The sequence below is a fragment of the Leptidea sinapis genome, chromosome 28 (assembly GCF_905404315.1).
Source record: "Leptidea sinapis chromosome 28, ilLepSina1.1, whole genome shotgun sequence".
NCBI lineage: Eukaryota > Metazoa > Arthropoda > Insecta > Lepidoptera > Pieridae > Leptidea > Leptidea sinapis.
Genome location: NC_066292.1, coordinates 8,638,510 through 8,658,085, shown reverse-complemented (window position 1 = coordinate 8,658,085; position 19,576 = coordinate 8,638,510). Strand labels below are relative to the sequence as shown.

At 36.1% G+C, this 19,576-nt stretch overlaps 1 protein-coding gene and 1 long non-coding RNA gene across 2 annotated transcripts in view; one reads left to right on the top strand and one right to left on the bottom strand.

The window, feature by feature from the left end:
- Positions 1 to 19,576, top strand: part of LOC126972962 (uncharacterized) — a 284,567-nt gene that overhangs the window by 155,862 nt on the left and 109,129 nt on the right. The window lies entirely within an intron of this gene.
- LOC126973042 (uncharacterized) lies at positions 1,665 to 4,412 on the bottom strand. The gene is made up of 3 exons (XR_007731255.1): positions 3,984 to 4,412; positions 3,605 to 3,688; positions 1,665 to 3,458 (listed from the first exon to the last, which is right to left on the bottom strand). It is a non-coding gene; the product is annotated as an uncharacterized LOC126973042 (long non-coding RNA).

The following is a 19,576-nucleotide window of genomic DNA, read 5'->3' as shown; positions in this document are numbered from 1 at the left end:
TGATATGAGAAACTAAATAAATGATAAATAAGTATTATAAAAATAATTTTATAATAATAATAAATAAAAAGCCTTTATTGCTGTACCTAGTCATTTTACATAATACTTATGAAATTAACTAAAAAGTGCCCTTTTTATGACAATAAGGGACAAGACGAGCAGGATGTTCAGCTGATGGTAATTGACACGACCTTGTCCATTACAATGCAGTGCCGCTCAGGATCCTTGAAAAATCAAAAAAATCTGAGTGGCACTACAATTGCGCTCGTCTCCTTGCGACATGTTAAGGCTCTTTTGCCCAATAATTTCACGTGCTACGACGCCCTTCTGACCGAAACACAGGTGCCGTTGTGATACCCATAATCTAGCCGGCCTCCTGTGCAAAAGAGCCTTCCACTGGTAAAGCAAAATGCTCCTAAATCGCGTTTTGCCAACGAGTGCGTGCACAATCGATTACTGCCAGTCACCCTGAGACCCGGTCACTCGATATTTTTTAATTTATCGTTAACTATTCAATTATTTATCGCCTTGCACACGAAAGGCCTCTCACCATTGCACAAGACTTTTTAAATACTTTTATAAAAGAAATACGAGAAAGCGTAAAAAAAAAAACAACATAAATTTGGACAAAAAAGCAAAATAGCTCAAGTTTTGTGGTATAAAGCTGGTGAACTACTAGACACACGAACATTCAGCGGAGCCATATTACCTAGTAGGCTTAGAATAATTACACATAGAAAGATAGTCTTCATACAAGCGCTCTGTCAAAAATGACGCACTAAACCGGTTCACACAGGCGGGCCGATTACGTGCTTACGCTCGGCGACACGCACACATACACTTGTGTAATGTTGCCAGTGAAGGTCCAGTTTTCCCGAAAGTGGGGTAATGATTCGGCCACTGATAACCATTTGTTTTTGGCAATAATGCATAAATAGCTGTGTTGTAAAGTGTGGATATGTTAATGTAATATTGTTATAATACAGGAATGTTTATTTTTATGAAACGAATTAAAGAAAACAACAACACGTAAAAATATATATATTTTAATTATTGTATACAATTATGAATTTGTATACTGTGTAACTAAAGTAAACCAATCAAATCAACAAATATTTCTAATCGAATAGTCTTTATATTAAGAAAAAGAAAAAATAATTATTAAAAAAATAATCAGTTTAGAAACCTGTAAACTGTATTTGTTTCCTGAGTAATTGCCGCTTTGGTAATGCTGTTTTCATTACATTGTCTTTTTTCGACTCGTAAAAAAGACGAATGCGCAAATATCTTTCAATAATGAGCCTTGACAAATTGTTAACATGATTTTTCTCATTTACATGTTCCTCTGCATTAGGGAAAACAGACCTACCAACTAGTTTTTCCATAATTGTCAAAGCAAGTTTTGTCTCTGATGTTTTATCTAAGTTATTTGTCTCCGCCATATACTTCCGGAAATAATTTTCGGCTATGCCGCAGATTAAGTAAACAGCTTCTGATACATAAATTAAGCCGCCGTTGTCACTTAGAGTGACCAATTTGTGAAATCACAATTTTTCTTTTGTGAGCATGCTATCGATACAAAAAATTACACTTAATTTTTTTCATTAAGTATCTCGCAACATTCCCTGCAATGTAGCCGTACGACATAATTTTTGTAGTTTGGGTCATCAGTCGAAGCTATCAGAGAAGCAATGTCTACATCAGGTGCGTGTCTTTCTGATTCTTGGTACGGCTGTTCTTCGTCATCGTCAAAACGTTCAGAAAAAGTGGTTTGATTAATACATTTTATTGCAGAAGAACAAGTCAGGACAGAAATATCTTCTAATGGCACACAGTTGCCTGTTACCACTGCTTGTAGTTCCATGTGGCATAATAGTTTTCTGTATGCACCTTTGAACTGAAGGACATTAGGATTATCATTATGCCCTCCATTCATTCTTATCATGCCGAAGAACAGTTCCAAATGATCTTGGCTCAAACGGTACGTAGAAATATAGACCATTTCTTTTGTATCCTCAACAAGAGTTTTATACAAGTGTTTTAGGCTTTCTATGCATATCAACATTCCTTTAAAACCTTTATTACTTTGAACACTTAAGACTGACTCAAAACTCTTAACTTTTATTCTTATAGCAGCCTCATTTTCATGGTACGTACGCTTCCTAGTAGTTTTTATACTTAAATTTAAGATATATTTTTTGGCTTTTTCAAGAAGATCGAATATATTTACTTTATTATCTTTTGACAATGGCCGACAAAATCCGTATTGTGTTAATCTTCTTGAATTAAAAACATCAAATAGGTCGTTCAAAAGCATAATAAAAATTTCTGTGCCCGCAGATTTTTCAAATTTGTCCAGTTTTAGGGTTTCGCGGCAAAATTTTAGACTGATAGAAACACTTCTGCTAAGAAGTTGCATGGCCAGTTTAACTTTCATAATTGTTCCAATCCACAACATTTTTTTGCTCATCGAGGAATTGGCTTTTGTCTTCCCAGTGATTACGGATAAGCTTAATCATGTGGCATGGATCTAGAAATACCGCGACTGCGTGATCTGATGAAGGGTGCTTAAAGGTGGTTTTCATATTTTTTGGATCTTTAACCCGACAACCTAACAATTCCATCGCTGAAATATTGGTGGGGTGACCATCAAAGGTAAGAGATACAACTTTAATTCCAGTATCATGGCATTTAGCTAAACATATGTTTATTAAAATTTTTTTATGTTTTCCCTCCAAACTGTGAATTAGGAAATATCCCAAAGGGATTTTCCAACGCTCATTCAGGCAAACAAGCATAAAAACATAAGCCTGTGAGGCTTTTATACCACTAGTTTTGCCTGTGCCAACATCTACATTTCCCAGACCTCCTTTAATATTTTGAGATCTTATCGCCATTTCATCGGCAATCAGTCCACATATTAACGTTTTCTCTGAGCTTTGGGACTTTGATTTTAAAAGTTTAATGGATTCATTTGTAAAACCCGGTGATCCATCGATGCTGCAATACCTATTATACAACGGTTTTGGGTGTGGAAGACACGTATCAAAAGTATTACAAACGTATGTATATGCTCGAGGACTATGGTAGTGCAACGTAAGACAGAATTTTCTGAACTCAGGTGTGTATTTTGGCATAGGACGCTTTTTATCTTTTTTAATGTTTTTTACCATGTTATTGAATAAATCGGCTGCAAAAACTTTTTCATACATTAAATTAGACACATCATTACTAATGAATCTCTTTTTTTGTAGTTCACTTAAAATTCCTTTGAGCGATTTATTCCTCTTTTGGAGACGCCGGGTCTTTTGTTTTAAAGTTTTTATAACTTTTCTATGTTTGAGATTAAGGAATGTGCTTTTCTTTAACTTTTTTCGAAGGAGGGCCTTACGAGGAGTGTCAAATATATAGTCGAATTCGTCGTCTGATGGGCGCCTCACATTCCCGCGTGACGTACTCTGTAAAATAAAAATTCTTATAAGTTCATGCCACAATATTTACAAATTCTGGGTGCAACAAGGAAAAGACCAATTTAAAAATCTACAGTTAAATTTTAAATACCCAAATTCAACACTTTTGATTGGAATTATTAACAATTACTTACAGGCTGCGATGAATTTTCAGTAACTAAATTTCTATTTGAAGCTCCACGAACACCTTCCGTTTTGTCTTCAGCAGCATTTAAACCCTAAAAAAAGTCAGGTAAGTAAGTTTACTACATAGACAGTTTACTAAAATTAAATAGTTATTAACAACTTCACTGTCTAAAACTACCAAACGTCTATTATTTTTTGTTTCTGTAAGGTTAAATAGCATTCACACTAGCACTGTATTAAATAAATATATTTCATAAAAATAGTTGTTTATATTTTATTTTATGACTCAAAAATGGCTAATAGGCGTGGGGAAAAATATTTATTTTCCTAAGAGTCACATGTGACTCATTTGACAGTCAAGTTGTTTATATTAACCATTACACTCACCGATAGCCCATGAAAAGGTGAAATCTCATCCACATTATCTTCAAATTGATCATCTGTGCCTGTGCATGAAATATGTAAATCCTGAAAAAAGTAATTTTATTATCATTTGCTTCATTTATTTTTATCAACATTGTGTCACAAAATCCCAAAATACACATAATAAGTACTAAATCATGCTTTGATAATTATACCTTAACAGGGACAGCATTTCGACGCAACCTACACGATCCACCCTGTGTTATGTACTTATCTTAAAATTTTTTGAACATATTCGTGTATTTTTGGTTGGCTTCCAATATACTTCTCCACGACTAAGCCTTATATTTTTCACCCACTTGTCAGCAATAACAGGGTCGATGGGAATCCATTGAACAACAACACGCAATACTCCTATAAGTTGCCATTTTAACAAGTGTGGAAATAAAGTTCGTTTACTTCTCAACTTTCAAGTAACACAATTTCAGGTATATGATATCGCTAAATCACACAAACATCTACATTAAAGAACAACAACAGTAAGTAACAGTAGCAACTGTTTTGAAATTATTTAGTCGGAGCAATGAAGTCAGTTAAAATGGGAAAATACACTGGCCTTCAAAAGTAAGTATCACACTTTTAAAATTGGGATAACGTTTTAAGTTCACAAGATATACTTTCGAAATAAAAAGGACTCCAAAGAGAATTTAATTTTGTACATAAAAACTTTATAGTCGGTAACTTTCTTTTAAGAGTTGGCTGAAAAAAAACTTCAAAAACAAAACCATTCCTTTTTAAAGTGGACGTTTCCGAATTACAATTTTACCGTTCACATTTTTCTTTCTGTTTTAAATTTTTTTCAAGATCGATGTGTCTTGTTTTAAAAATTTATGCTAAAAAGCACATAACATTTATTTATCATGCCTCTTTCAGTTGAAGAATGTGCTAGGATCATGGCTTTTCTGGAACTAGGCATCAGTATGCGTCGCACTGCAAGAATGGTGGTTGTGCCGGTACGAACGGTCCAGAAGGTAAAGCGAAGGTACGAAAAGACTGGACACCATCTGAGGAGACCTTGTAATGGCAGACCCAGGTGTACCAGTGCCCGAGAAGATCGTTATATTATTTCCACTGTGTTAAGAAATCGCCACCAAAATGCAGTTGAAGTCCAACAACAGCTACTTCAGACCCTATATTCAGGAGGTCGGTATCAGCGTGATGGCTTGGCCATCAAGAAGTCCTGATCTCAACCCGATTGAACACGCCTGGGATGAGCTTGGGATGAGCTTGGGAGGCTAGTCAGAAATCGCAGACCACCACCTACTACCCTCAGGGCACTAAAGCAGGCCCTGGTAGAAGAATGTGAGAATATTCCCCAACATCGGCTCCGAAACCTAGTGTTCAGTATGCCAAACCGGCTCGAAGCTGTAATCAGAGGCAATACCAGTTATTACAAATTAAATAACATGTAATACGTTTTAGTTGAATTTTTTTACACTAGACTAAAAATGTCTATTTTCATTGTTTTATCTTTTTTAAGTTAAAAATGTTACTAATGTATAATTTTAGTCTCTAAGAATTAAAGCCTATAAAATTTGCAACAAAACGTTTTTAATCTTAAATCTCTACCTTCTATAGTTAAGAAAAAAAATTAATTTGAAAAGTGTGATACTTACTTTTGCAGGCCAGTGTATTTTAACAATCGGGCAACACTGTGCAGTGAATTAAAACGTTTCTATTTTGACTTAATTAACTACAAGATACTATGAAATACTGAAAGCTTACCTGTGAATAGTGATGTTATCACATTTCTTTTGTTTTTCAGATGTGTTGTGACACAATTTAACTGCACAAATCGTCATAATATTTTTTTTTCGCGAGACACGTTCGCCGTGCATTGACATTAAACACTACGGCCCGGCGTTTGGAGCCATTTATGGCTCCAATTAAGGTGCTTCAAAATTGGCGCGCGGACTTGGTTTCTTTGTGTAATTATTCTAAGCTAGTAGGTATCCTATTCACACACGTGAGGTAGGTTCCTCAATACAGAAATAAATCCGAAGAAATGCCTGCATCGCAAACAGCTATAAAGAGACTAATTACTTATCATCACAAGTATTCTATGCCCGTTCGTTGGTTTACTAGAATTTAATTGATTAGTATTTCGTACTTTCACCCAGAAAATAAACAACATAAGAAGATCCAAACTTGATAAGAATTGCTCGATAGTAAAATCAAAACGGAATCATTGCGAAGTAAGTACGCTGAGTGTGAACAGTGGATATAGCTCGCACGGCCACGTCCTATGGCAATTGGCAGTTAGACTCTATTTTTATTTCTATGACCGCTCAAGATTGGTTATATACCTACAACTTGGCCAATAAAATACTCGTCGATTTTTTAGATCTTATAGCCCACTCTTAATCTGCCGGGTTCGACTTAACAGTTGCAATTATACATAATATAATCAAACTTTGAAATATAACGCCTTGTGTTATTTTGACAGCAAGGATTGGCTCCACAACAATTGCTTCAATATTGTACCTTTTTAACCGACTGCGATAAGGAGGACGTTCTCAATTCGATTGGTATTTTTTTTATGTATGTACACCGTTTACACTGAGATTTATGATCCGATTTCCGTGATTGTTTGGCCAAGCAGGCAAGCACCGACTTAAACACTATCTATAGGTAGCACGTCATACAAATAATAGTATTTTATTATATTAAAGCTATAAGATTTGTTATTTTATACTTTTGAGTTTTTGATGTCGGTTTTTTTAAACGTAGTTTTTTTTCTTTATGTAAAATTTATTATAAATACTAAATATTTACTGTTATTTATAACATACTTTCGTTATTACCTCCATCCAATATTGGTGATATATACAGGCTTTACTTACTTATTTATGCTAATATTACAAAGAAGAAGTATTTTAGTTTCTTACAAATTCGAACCTCTTCAAATATATAAAACTCTTTCACTTGTGGTATGCTATATTATCGCTCAGTAATATTGGTTGTATATCAAAAACAAAATTACAGATTCCTTCGTTAATAAAAGTGATTTAAAATATACTTTACCTTCAAAAAGAGCATAGCAATATAATGGCTCTTCTTATACTATCAAATTATAAGTGTGGTTGTTAATAAATAAATTTATTCAGTCGAAGTCAGGGTGAAGGACTTTTTTGTATATTTATTTATTCAATTAAATTGCGTTAAATGCGCAATTATCACATGCACCTCGTAATGAGGCATAGCAATGAACGACAGAGGGGCAGACATTCAAATATATTTTTCCTCTAGGTATTCATTAATAGTAACATTTTTCCAAAAGTAACTTTATCGAACAGCTTATGAATTTTTTAATATTGGTTTCGGCTTTTAAGTGTTCTGGTAACTTATTATAAATTTTAACTGACATTGGGTAGGGACCGGAACTGTGTAATGTTAATTTAGAGCTAGTTTGCATATGATTATTTTTATAGCGAGGTGTGTTGTGCCGGGGCATATAGTGGTGAAGATAATAAATTACTAACAGAACAAAGGAGCCACCGTTCACTGGATAGTAGGTAGGTAATCATCAACACTCAGAATAATATTTTGATGCATCAGAGTTTCGCACTTTTATTACCTCACGTGTCGACGTAAAACAACAATTATTTTGTCAAATAGTTCAGATAATGACACTTGTGAATGTCGAAGTTTTACGTTCTTACATCATTACTTCGGAAAAGTTGAGCATTAATGAGTGTTGAGAAATACATTGCCACTTATTGAAATCGTATTTAAAAAAAATCATAAAGTAGAATCAAAGTGATACAATTAAAATACTCTACTCTCACTTCATCAAGTAAAAAAACAATAAATAAAAATTTTAAAAGATAAAAAGAATTATGGGCACAGTATAAAAAGGATATAAACATGCATCTGTCACATCGGGTAAGAAAGTATGGTACATTAATTTTTATAAATTTGCCGATTTCTACATAACATTATTATATTTTTATTTTTTATGATAATAAGGGATGAAACTAGCAGGTCTTTCAGCTGGTGGTAATTGATACGCCATGCCCATTAAAATACAGTTCCGCTCAGGATTCTTGAAAAACGCAAAAGTTCTGAGTGGTACAGAAATTGCGCTTGTCACCTTGAGACATAAGTTGTTATGTTACATATATCTTAATCGAGTCATGGCAGCCTATTTATAAGATAAACTATTAATACAACACTTTATTTAACAAAATTTCTAGATTATTATCTAGAAATTTTAAATAAATAAAATATTATTGTGTATTCACAATAATATTTTATTTATTATAATTTATAAGAACTTAACTTTATTGTTGCTTACTTATATTGTTACTTAGCAGTAAACTTATACGACAAAAGATAATTAAGTCAGTGCAGTTTTAATAATACAAGCGGAGGTAGGTTAGTAATAATTTGTTTAATTCTATTGAAAAATACTAATAATTTGGCTACATGAGTTCTACCTCTGTGAGGCTTAACTCATTTATGTATAAATAAACATTTTCGTTCACGAGGTGCTAACCACCGAAACAATAAAGCCCTTAGTGTTCATTCGTAATTCAGATTTTAGTACAATTTTGTATATTTATAAAAAAGGTACACGCGATTAAATCACATTTCTAGCGCATGAGTAACTGGATAACGTACTGAGAATAAGCTTCTTAAAAGCGGGCACAATTGTTACCAATTTTGGTAGGGTTGTCACACAAAGTTAAGATAAATTAAATCAGACATTTTTTACTAGTTTTTTTTAGGTTTGTCATCGATATATAATAACCCTAGACGCAAGATTTTAAATATTGTAAGCCTCTATTAATATAAATTTTCAAGAGGTGTTAAAAAGTATGGAATATTCTCTCGTGATTTGTATGACAGTTTGTGTGCGTGAATTGCTCAAAATGGAGGTTAGTTCTTAAAATCTATTTTGTCGAATTTTTCACAGCTGTTGTAGTCTATCCAGATGTATTAATGATCTAAGATAAAAGTCATATAATAGCTGTAACATTGCGGTACATTTTCCTTATTCAGTACGAAAAACTCCTTCCAATTTATGTTAGGGCTGCAATGAATTAAGTCCTCCCAAATGTCCTTTATCTCTTATCCTCTGGCGCGCCAGTCTCTCGTCCCCAAATCCGTCGATGCCCAGGCCGAGTCTCTCTATTAACTTCTCTCCGTAGGTTCCATGTAACTCAGCGAACTGTTTCCGCCTTCTAACAGCTACGAAAGGGTCAAAGATCCAGGTCTGCTTCTCGTGGATGACTGGGAAACCGACAGCGTTTGTCTGGAGGAAGGTTCCTATGGGGCCTGCCGCGGGAGGAGCACTCCATACTTGTCGGCATATCAAGGCAGTTATGGTGAATGCTAGCTGAAATCATAATGATATTATTAGTTAGTTCTGAGAGTGACACTAGTATGTCAGTCAGTGTTTCGATATCAGGTGATGTCCTGTCCGTTAAATCATTCATTTGTGATAATTGGAAGTCGAGGACTGAACAGATAAAATATGTAAAATGCTATTCTTGTCAACTTCAAGAGAAATCATGGGTACCTTCGAAAAAAGCGCGTACACCTTCCTTAAAGGCCGGTAACGCTCCTGTGGTTCCTCTAGTGTTACAAGAGAATGTGGGCGGCGGTGATCCCTTGACATCAGGTGACCCGTACGCTCGTTTGTCCTCCTATTCCATAAAAAGAGACGTCCGATTTACTTGCACCCGTATCAAGGATCTATGACAATACAATATTTTTTAGGTTAGTCCTGTTTCCTAACCGGGATAATAAAACGATATAATATGGTATAAATTGCCTATCCGTCGCCTCTACTATGTTAATGGGTCGTAGCGTCCCTATTATCATCGTATAAGGGCAATACACAATGTACTTAGTGTAGGTCTAGTCTACTTCACTCTGAATATAATCGAAACATAATGTGTAGGAGAGAGAGAAACGTTGAAATCTATGTATAGTACATTATTTATATGTGAAAACATTATAGATAGAAGTGGAAAAGGGGGGTGTTTAAGGGTAAAATACGGGCTATCTCCGGCAAAACTGTAAGTCCTAAGGAAAAAAGTCCAATCGCAAAGTTGTAGAAGAGATCTATAACTTTTGTTTTCACACTTCTTTCACATAACCTCAAAATCTATGTGAAAAATTCAAAAAACCATCTTTTTGGTTTTTATTTTTTAATTTTTTTGGTTAATTCCACCAATATTTCCAAAATCTGGCAGATTTTGGCGAGACAACACGTCCTGAGCATGCCTCGTGTAGAGGCGAAACACGTGTCGAATTGTTTAAAGATAAATATTGGCGGAATTAACTCTAAAGAAAACGCAAATCAATTGGATAATTATGGATTTCCGCAAAGTAACGCCTACTTCAATATCTTTTTTATTATAGTCAGTGTTATATTATCCTTTTTTTTCATTATTATTGATTAATTGTTTTTTTTTTGTAAAAGAGTTGGTTTTATCCTATTATTTTTTTAACATTTTAACGATTTCAAAACTTCATTTGGTGAGTATTGAATAAGACTGAGAAAGAACCGTCACGCTCGACTATGTAACGCTAATCCCAGAAGAATCCGCTCGGTAACCTCTTAAGTTTTTATTTGTCGTGTGGCCTTAATGACACATCATTTCTTTGTCTTATTTCATTAAATTTCCGTCTTTTTACTAATTATAAGAAGCCAGGAGACGTTAACGACATAAAACTCCCACCCATTCAAAATAGTATGCCTCAGACCTGAGAAGAACAGGCTAGAAACTTAGCTGGCTTTTTTATTTCGTAACAATATAATATTATGTAATATAGTCAAAGGGCGATGTTTAAATGTTTTTATGTATGTTTATATGAATTTATGTATGTTTAAGTATATTATATTAAATATATCATTGTCTTGTAACCTATAACACAGGCTATATATGCTTTACCTTGGGGCAAGATAATTTGTGTGAAAAGTGTGTCAATTTTATTATATTATTATTATAAACGTTTTTTTTTACAACTCTTTTCAATTACGTAACACATTTTCGAAATAAAATCTGTCACATATTATGACAGCAACAGCAAACCTAGTGTGACTACGCGCTCCAAAGATGACTCAGAAAAATGAGTGATAAAGCATTTTGCCTATCTCCAGTCTTTGGTATCGCAAGCGGAAAACCCGATAACATTCATTAGTATATTATTATGTGTTTATATATATTTAGTATTCGTTTGTGGTTTACCTCGAACTAAATACTACGAAATGTGCAATACCGCCGAAGATAACTTTACAAATTGCTGTGATTCAACCGAAACATATCGAACACTATTTTAGGTCATTTGAACGTCTTATTTTTATATACATGCTTACATATACCACAATACTACAATATAAAAAAAAAAGTAGCATAACGAACATTTTTATCTGATTTTTGTAACTCAAATTGTATATTATAGTAAGAAAGATAACAGTTTATGAATAATGTGTAACCCTGTATGATATCGATACCCTTAGATATACCTAGTTATTTTTCTTAGATTATTAATTATACGTGTAGATAGAGTCTCTTGCTGTTAGAGAATCGAAAAAAACAGTCCAGGAATATTAGTTTAGTGTGCGTGACAAGTTACGTCTCTCACTCGCGATTTGTATAACACTTATATACGCGTGCATTGCTCAAAATAGAGTTTACTTCTAAACTCAATTTTTTCACCAAAATGGGACATATTATAATATACTGTAATTAAATGTTACTAAATATTGAACAAATTAATATCTTGGCCGTTCATATTTCCAAATTCAAATATTTTTAGTCAAATATCACATCCTATGAGATATCACTTATTGAAAGACAAAAACATATAATCCATTCCAAAAAGTATGCCTTAGACCTGAGAAGAACGGGTGCAAAAAACTCAGCGGGCTTCTTTTTTCTTCATAAATTAATAGTTTAATTTTTTTCGTGATAAACATAATATTTGTTTTGAATATTTTCTGGAATCTTGGTGCAAAAACATTTCTTTTTAAAATGAAAATAAGAGACGAGACGTGCAAGGCGTTTCAGCTCATGGTAATTGATACGCCCTGCCCATTACAACGCAGTACCACTCAGGGTTCTTGAAAGACCCAAAAATTCTAAGCGTCACTATAATTACGCTCGTCAACATGAGACATAAGATGTTAAGTCTTATTTGCTCAGTAATTTCACTAGCTACGGCACCCTGGAGACCGACACAGTAATGTTTACAGAATACTGCTTCACGGCAGAAATAGGCGCCGTTGTGGTACGCATAATCTAGCCGGCATCCTGTGCAAACGAGCCTCCCATTGGTAAGTAATATATACATCGCCCCACAAAAGACTTACTAACTTGACTGAGCACCACAGATTAACTTAACATTATAATTTTATGTCTGATCCTCGTGTTAACATTATGGTTGTGACAGTTTAAGCAAATACACTTACATAACATTTCAAGAATATATTTATATTAAGTGGAATGAAACATTTTCCACAAAAATTTAAGAATTATTCAGCCTTTATAACTTTGTCACTACAGAGGTGAGGTGTAATTTGTAAAATATTTAAAATAATATTTATCCGAATTCATAATATCAAACCATCGTATTCTCCGTCTCGTTCTTAAACGTAATTTATAATATTTATCACTGTCACATGTATGAAGTGAAATACGTTTATTTAATAATTAAAATCACTTATATTTATTATCACAAAAAAAACCACCCTTTCGAAACGATTTTAAATAACGAGCTGGTGTCTACTTCACATCTTTAAACAATACACTTTATCTAAAACAGAACATTAAAAGCCACAATTAAAAAAAAACTCACAATCGTCTTCATATCGGCACTCAACACTACCGTTGCCTCAATTAAATTAAAAAAAAAAACAGAACGTTGCGTGTCGACGGCAGTCGTGAGCCGACCAACTTGTTTATTGCAACGTTTACAAGTGTACCACTTGCCCAATTGATTATAACACCCAGATGATTGCACAAGACTTAAAAATACGTTAAACCAAGGGGTACTTAACAAATGAATGTCGCAATTTATTCATAATTCATGAGATGGTAATGTCTTCAAATTGTCTGAGGTTAGAGTTCGTTGTAACGTTTCTCGTAATTGCTTGTACAAAATAGGATTCTGACATTGAACAAATGAGTCAGCTTCTCAACACGATTTATATATTTTTATGAATACGATAAAATTAAATTAATGCCTTTATGGCACGGCATCGGTAAAAAAGGTATGACACATTGTTTATGGCTGTAGCTGTTTTTTGAAGCTACGAGTGAAAATTTCGGGTATCAAGGAAGTGACACAACATTACTATTTAAAAATGTATTTATTGCTTTTCGAGGTATGCGAAATTTGACACATTTTTCCATACGATGGAACCAATCATTGAAGCAACCATTCCATTCGGAAGTTGGGGTCTCCAAAATGGCCGTTTTGTAGGCGTCCACAGCTTCTTCAGGCGATGAAAATCTCTGACCACGCAATTTATTCTTTATTTTAGGGAAAGTATAGAAATCATTAGGGCTTAGGTCGGGGCTGTACGGCAGATGGTCTAATAATTCTATGTTTTCTTGCTCTAAAAACTCTTTTGTACTGTGCGCGGTGTGAGAACTCGGATTGTCGTGATGGAGGATGATGCGGCGGTTGCAGTTCTCTTTACGGAGTTCAGAAACGACCTTTCGCAAACAAATGCTAGCATACCCTTCTGGATTAACCGTTCTTTGTCCCTCAAGAGGAATAGTCGCAACATGGCCGGTTTTGGAGACAAACGTGGCCACCATTTTTTTTGCAACACTCCGTGAACGAACAATTTTTGTTGGCTTTAACACCCAAACTCGTGAATGGTTTTTTGTTTCGGGTTCGTACGCGTATATCCAGGATTCATCACCTGATACGATGTTGTATACATCATTTGAGGATCCTGCGTGGAATCTTTCGAGAGTTCTGACGCACCAAGTAACGTGAGTCGCTTTTTGCTCTTTACAGAGCAAATGCGGTATCCATCGGGAAAACAACTTTTTTACACCCAATTGTTCATGCAAGATTATTTGTATTTGACTCATGCCAATGTCTAAACTCTAAAGTTGCCTGCATTTCGCGGTATGTCACATGTCGATCTTCTTCAATCAGCTTACGCACAGCATCAACGTTTTCTTTGGTGACTGCAGTTTTTGGACGACCTTGACGGGGATCATCACTGAGCTTGACACGTCCACGTTGAAATTCAGCAAACCAGCGATAAATTGTGGTTTTGGATGGGGCTTCATCACCAAATGCAGAAATCATCCGGTCAACACGCTGTTTTTGTGTTAAACCACTTCGAAAGTCATAATAAATCATCGCTCTAGAATTTTCTCGAGTCGAGAGGATATCCTAACTTGTGGCGAGTCGTGCGAAGGTGGAATTCGGCGGCAGGAATCAAATTAAAAAAAAAAGTACCACACAAGCGCACTACAACAGTAAAACGGCAAAAGGCATTTCTCCCATACGTGAAAGGGGAAGAAATAAATATGTACTTAAGAGGAAATTAAAAAAAAAATGCCTAAGTAGCGCAAGTGAGCTTTCCAAAAATTTTTCAATAGCAGTGGCATAAAGAAACACATCAGCACAAACAATCAAAAATAACGCCGCATTGGCAGTTCTGTCGTAACCACGATTCATGTAATTAGATCCAACTTGTCAATGTGAATCACCTGTGTATATGAAAAAAGCTCCGCAAGATGCATAATTAGGGTAGCGCCACGGTAGCATCAGGGTAAATCATAAAAGAAGCGCCAAATATAAAATAATATTAATCACGTGGTTGTTAAAAGTTTTTACTATTTTTTTTACTTTAGTCAATAATAATTTTATCTTTTTTTATCTCGCCATACTTCAATTCGTTTACATTGCAACAGTCGTCAAACCTCATAACATACTCTTCGCCTACACCAGCGCCATTGCGGAAGCTTTTTGAACTGTTATTTACAACATAAGCTGGAATTTTTCAACTTTTATCCCTTATGAGATGAAACTTCTAGTCTCTACCCTACGAAATCTAATGTCTCAAACTGACATGTCAATGTAGCAATATAATATGATGGACAGGGTTACATCGTGGGGGGGGGGGGGGCATCCTTGTTTCGTCACTTATTTTATTATGTTACCCACATTGCTTGACATTACGTGTGTGTCGTAAGACCAACTCAGTATCATAATTATTTAGTGGTAGTATCGCCTGGATACTACCAATGCAATTTTACATTCATGGGTGTTCCTATAATATATATATGTAACTGTTTATTTATTTCATTATAAAAAAAAATGCCGCACTACATTTATACTACATTCTAGACAACTCCGTCCTAAATGGTTTAACAAAGGCAACTTTGTGTTTCCTTGACAATTGTTACATTTGAAAGAGTGACATCTTAAATCAATTTTCTCTAAACAATTTTGGTTGGTTTAGAATTGAACAAGATATACCAAGATTTACGAATCATACGACACTTAAACGGTTGGCTCATTGGAAGAACGCTCGCACGGAACCCGAGAAGTCGCGGGTTCACGCGTTCATAAATTTTGGTTACAAATTCAATTTATTTAATCCCAGAAGTGGGTATCACTTTAAAAATAACAAATTGATCATGAGGATCATTATCATAATTGAGAATGAGGTGCAAACCCATTGGCAACAGAATAATAAAACATTCACTGGTAAATCTGATAACTGAAATAATGCTTACTTATAAAAGAAAAAATTTGCAATATCTTTCAATTTTTAGAAATTGTTGTCTTTTAGTATGTAAAGTGTTACCTAGAAATTTCAGTACCTAACAAACGCTCCAACGCATTCTACAGTTGCAAGTGTACCGAATTGAAACGTGGAAGGAAGAACATCCATCAACAGTGACTCTCAGTCGGTTTTCTCAACAATGGTAGAGGCCGATGAAATAAAGATATTGACTGTTACAGTGCATCACGTCTTACACGAACGCTCAGGGATAAAATAAAGGTTACCGTGCGCTGGATTACCAGAATGCTTCATTTCAGCCGGAAGAAATCCACTGGTGCACAAAGGCCTCCCCCAAAGATCGCCATTACGATCAGTCCTGCGCTGCTCTCGTCAAACATGTTCCGGCGATCTTGAACAGATCGTAGCTCCATCTTGGTAGACCCCCCAGGGTCTACCAATACAACGTCTTCCGGTATATGGTCGCCATTTGTAGACTTTACTGCCCCAACGGCCATCTGTCCGTCGAGCTATGTGCCCTGCCCACTGCCACTTCAGTTTTCCGAGCATAGCTCTCTCAGAATGCTTACCGATGCACAAAAACAAATGGGAAAAATTTCTTGGCTCGATTTATAATCATGGATTAGGCGTCACTATTATGATCCAGAAAAAAATTTACAATGTATCACCTGAAAGTGGTGGGTGGTGACGATGAGCATCATCCCCAACCCTTATGGGTGATCATGGGCCGTCATCTCTGGGATAGTAAGGTAGTCAAGATTCAATATCATGACTATGCTAGCTGCTGTTACGGGCAGTTATATGCAAATAAAAAATAGTGTTTGATATCTTTCCTGAACCTAAGATTGAAAGATCTTGCATCAGCAATAATAAAATTTGAAAATCTAAAGGATGTTAAGTGATTATGTAACACATATGATTTGCAAAAAGAAAATCGATATGTGCACACATACTCACGCCAGACACAAGGCCGTGTCATGCCAATTGTTTTATAATATGTGCTAAGTAGTTAGGATTCTGAGAGCAAAATTTAAAGATATAAACATCATAACTGTTGCCTCTCTTTATATTCTTGATAATGTTATGTATAACACATTAGTGAATTTGCTAGAAACTATTATATCCATAATGTTAACACCAGGAACAGACATAAACTTATAATGGCTAATACTCGGCTAAGTTGAGTTAGTAAGTTGTTGGGCGATGCTTTTACAACAAGATCCCAGAAAATGTTCAAAACAAAAAATTACGAAATTCAACAGAATTGTTAAAAATCCATTGTGTGGTAAATTTTACTATAACATAAACGACTTTCTTAATGATATCACAGATTGGGAATGGAGCGATCGTCTTTAGGTTTCTATAATCCTCCTCAAATAATAAATTTTATTGTACTATATGGCATTGTAAGCATATTTTTACGAAAAAAAGCCCACTGAGTTTTTTTTTATGGAATAGGAGGACAAACGAGCGTACGGGTCACTTGGTGTTAAGTGATCACCGCCGCCCACATTCTCTTGCAACACCAGAGGAATCACAAGAGCGTTGCCGGCCTTTAAGGAAGGTGTACGCGCTTTTTTTGAAGGTACCCATGTCGTATCGTCCCGGAAACACCGCACAAGGAAGCTCATTCCACAGGTATGTAGTACGAGGAATAAAGCTCCTTGAAAACCGCACTGTGGAGGACCGCTACATATCCAGATGGTAGGGATGATATCCTAACTTGTGGCGTGTCGTGCGAAGGTGGATATCGGCAGCAGGAATCAGGTTAAACAGCTCTTCGGAACTCTCCCCGTGATAAATGCGGTAGAAGACACACAATGAAGCGACGTCTCTACGCAACGCCAAGTGATCCAGCCGTTCACAGAGCACTGAGTCCCCGACAATTCGAGCTGCTCTACGTTGCACGCGGTCAAATGGATCGAGCAGATACTGGGGTGCACCAGACCAGAGATGACAGCAATACTCCATGTGTAGCTGGACCTGCGCTTTGTAGAGCGCTAGAATGTGGGCCGGCTTGAAGTATTGCCGTGCTCTATTGATGACACCCAGCTTCTTCGAAGCCAATTTGGCTTTGCCCTCCAGATGGCCACGGAATTGGCAATCGCTCGAGATTTCGAGACCCAGTATTCCGATACTAGGCGCGGCTTTAAGAGAAGTGTTCTCGAAGACCGGTGATACGACAAATGGGGTTTTTTTTGTGGTAAACGCGCAAACTAGAGTCTTCTGGGGGTTAAATTGGACAAGGTTCAATTTACCCCATTCCGCGACCTTCTCGAGAGAGGACTCGATAGAAGACACAAGTTTCTCCCGGCACTGGTCGACGATTTCCCGAGAGAGACCTGCATGGCCCGTGTATACGGCATCACCAGTGCTGTCATCTGCATAGCAATTCATGTTGGAGGTCCAACATATCATTGATATGCAGAAGAAACAGCGTAGGGGATAGCACACAGCCTTGGGGCACTCCAGCATTCACGGGCTTCGGGTTCGAGCAATATCCGTCGACAACAACCTGTATGCTACGCCCAGTGAGGAAGCTGGAGGTCCACTTGCACAAGCTCTCGGGAAGCCCAAATGATGGAAGTTTTGAGAGGAGCGCCTTGTGCCATACACGATCAAAGGTCCTTCGCTATATCCAGGCTAACTGCCAGGCCTTCCCCCTTGCTTTCAATAGCCGTTTGTTACGTCCGTACTTCTCAGTTCTGAGGTATACATATATACTTTTTCGAATGGGTAGTAGTTTCTGACTTTCAATACGTGATATCCATAGCTTGAATGGAAATATTTGAATTTTAATTTGATCAATATAGCTTTGTAAAACACTGTATGAATGTATCACTAGCTATTACGACCTCTTTCATCCAACTTACTTCACTCAAGCCAATATTTAAGGCTAGTTGAGGCCTGCACCCTGTTTCTAATGCCTGTAATTATTCCTCAAGTATCTTGCTATAATTTTATCTTTTGCGTGTGTAAGCCCGTAGTCGTCTACAGCGAAATTATGTAAGAGTCCGCATTCGAAATGTAAATTGTTTCGTCACAAGCGATTAATAATACGTGTGTCGTGTCCTTTATATATGTCGAAACACTATATAAAGAAATAGAGAGAGTTATTCCATTGTGTTACTTAACCTTTACAATGCCTGATGTGAGAATAATGCGATTCTACCTATTGATGTGTCCGCACTCGTTAACTTTTTTTTATGACAGTAAGGGACGAGACGAGCAGAACGTTCAGCATATGGTAATTGATACGCCCTGCCCATAACAATGCAGTGCCGCTCAGAATTTTTGGTATTTCAAGGCACTGCAATTGCGCCCGTCACCTTGAGAGATTAGATGTCAAGCCTCATTTGCCCAGTAACTTCACTAGCTACGGCGCCCTTCAGACCGAAACACAGTAATACTTAAACATTACTGCTTCACGGCAGAAATAGGCACCGTTGTGGTACCCAAAATTTTTTTTAATTATAAAGTTATCTAACGTCCAAGGTCTGAGGCACACCGTTAGTGCAAAAGTGCCGCAATATCTGAGGGTAAATGTCCCGCAAGGAATTTGCACTTATAACATATCTATTCCTACCTTATCTTCCCATTTCTAACCTTCTGATTCAAATTTAAATGATTGCACCAAACAAGTAAGTACAATAAGAAGGACTCCGTGTCACCTTACATAACAGTAAGGCACCAAAAAAAGCCGGTAAACATGTAAATACATAGCCCCACGCATACACTTACACTAATACAAGCCGATCGGCCGCCATTATGAGATTTGCCATCGTCTGTGACCAATCAGTTTGCGTCGCAATAAAATATTTTGAAA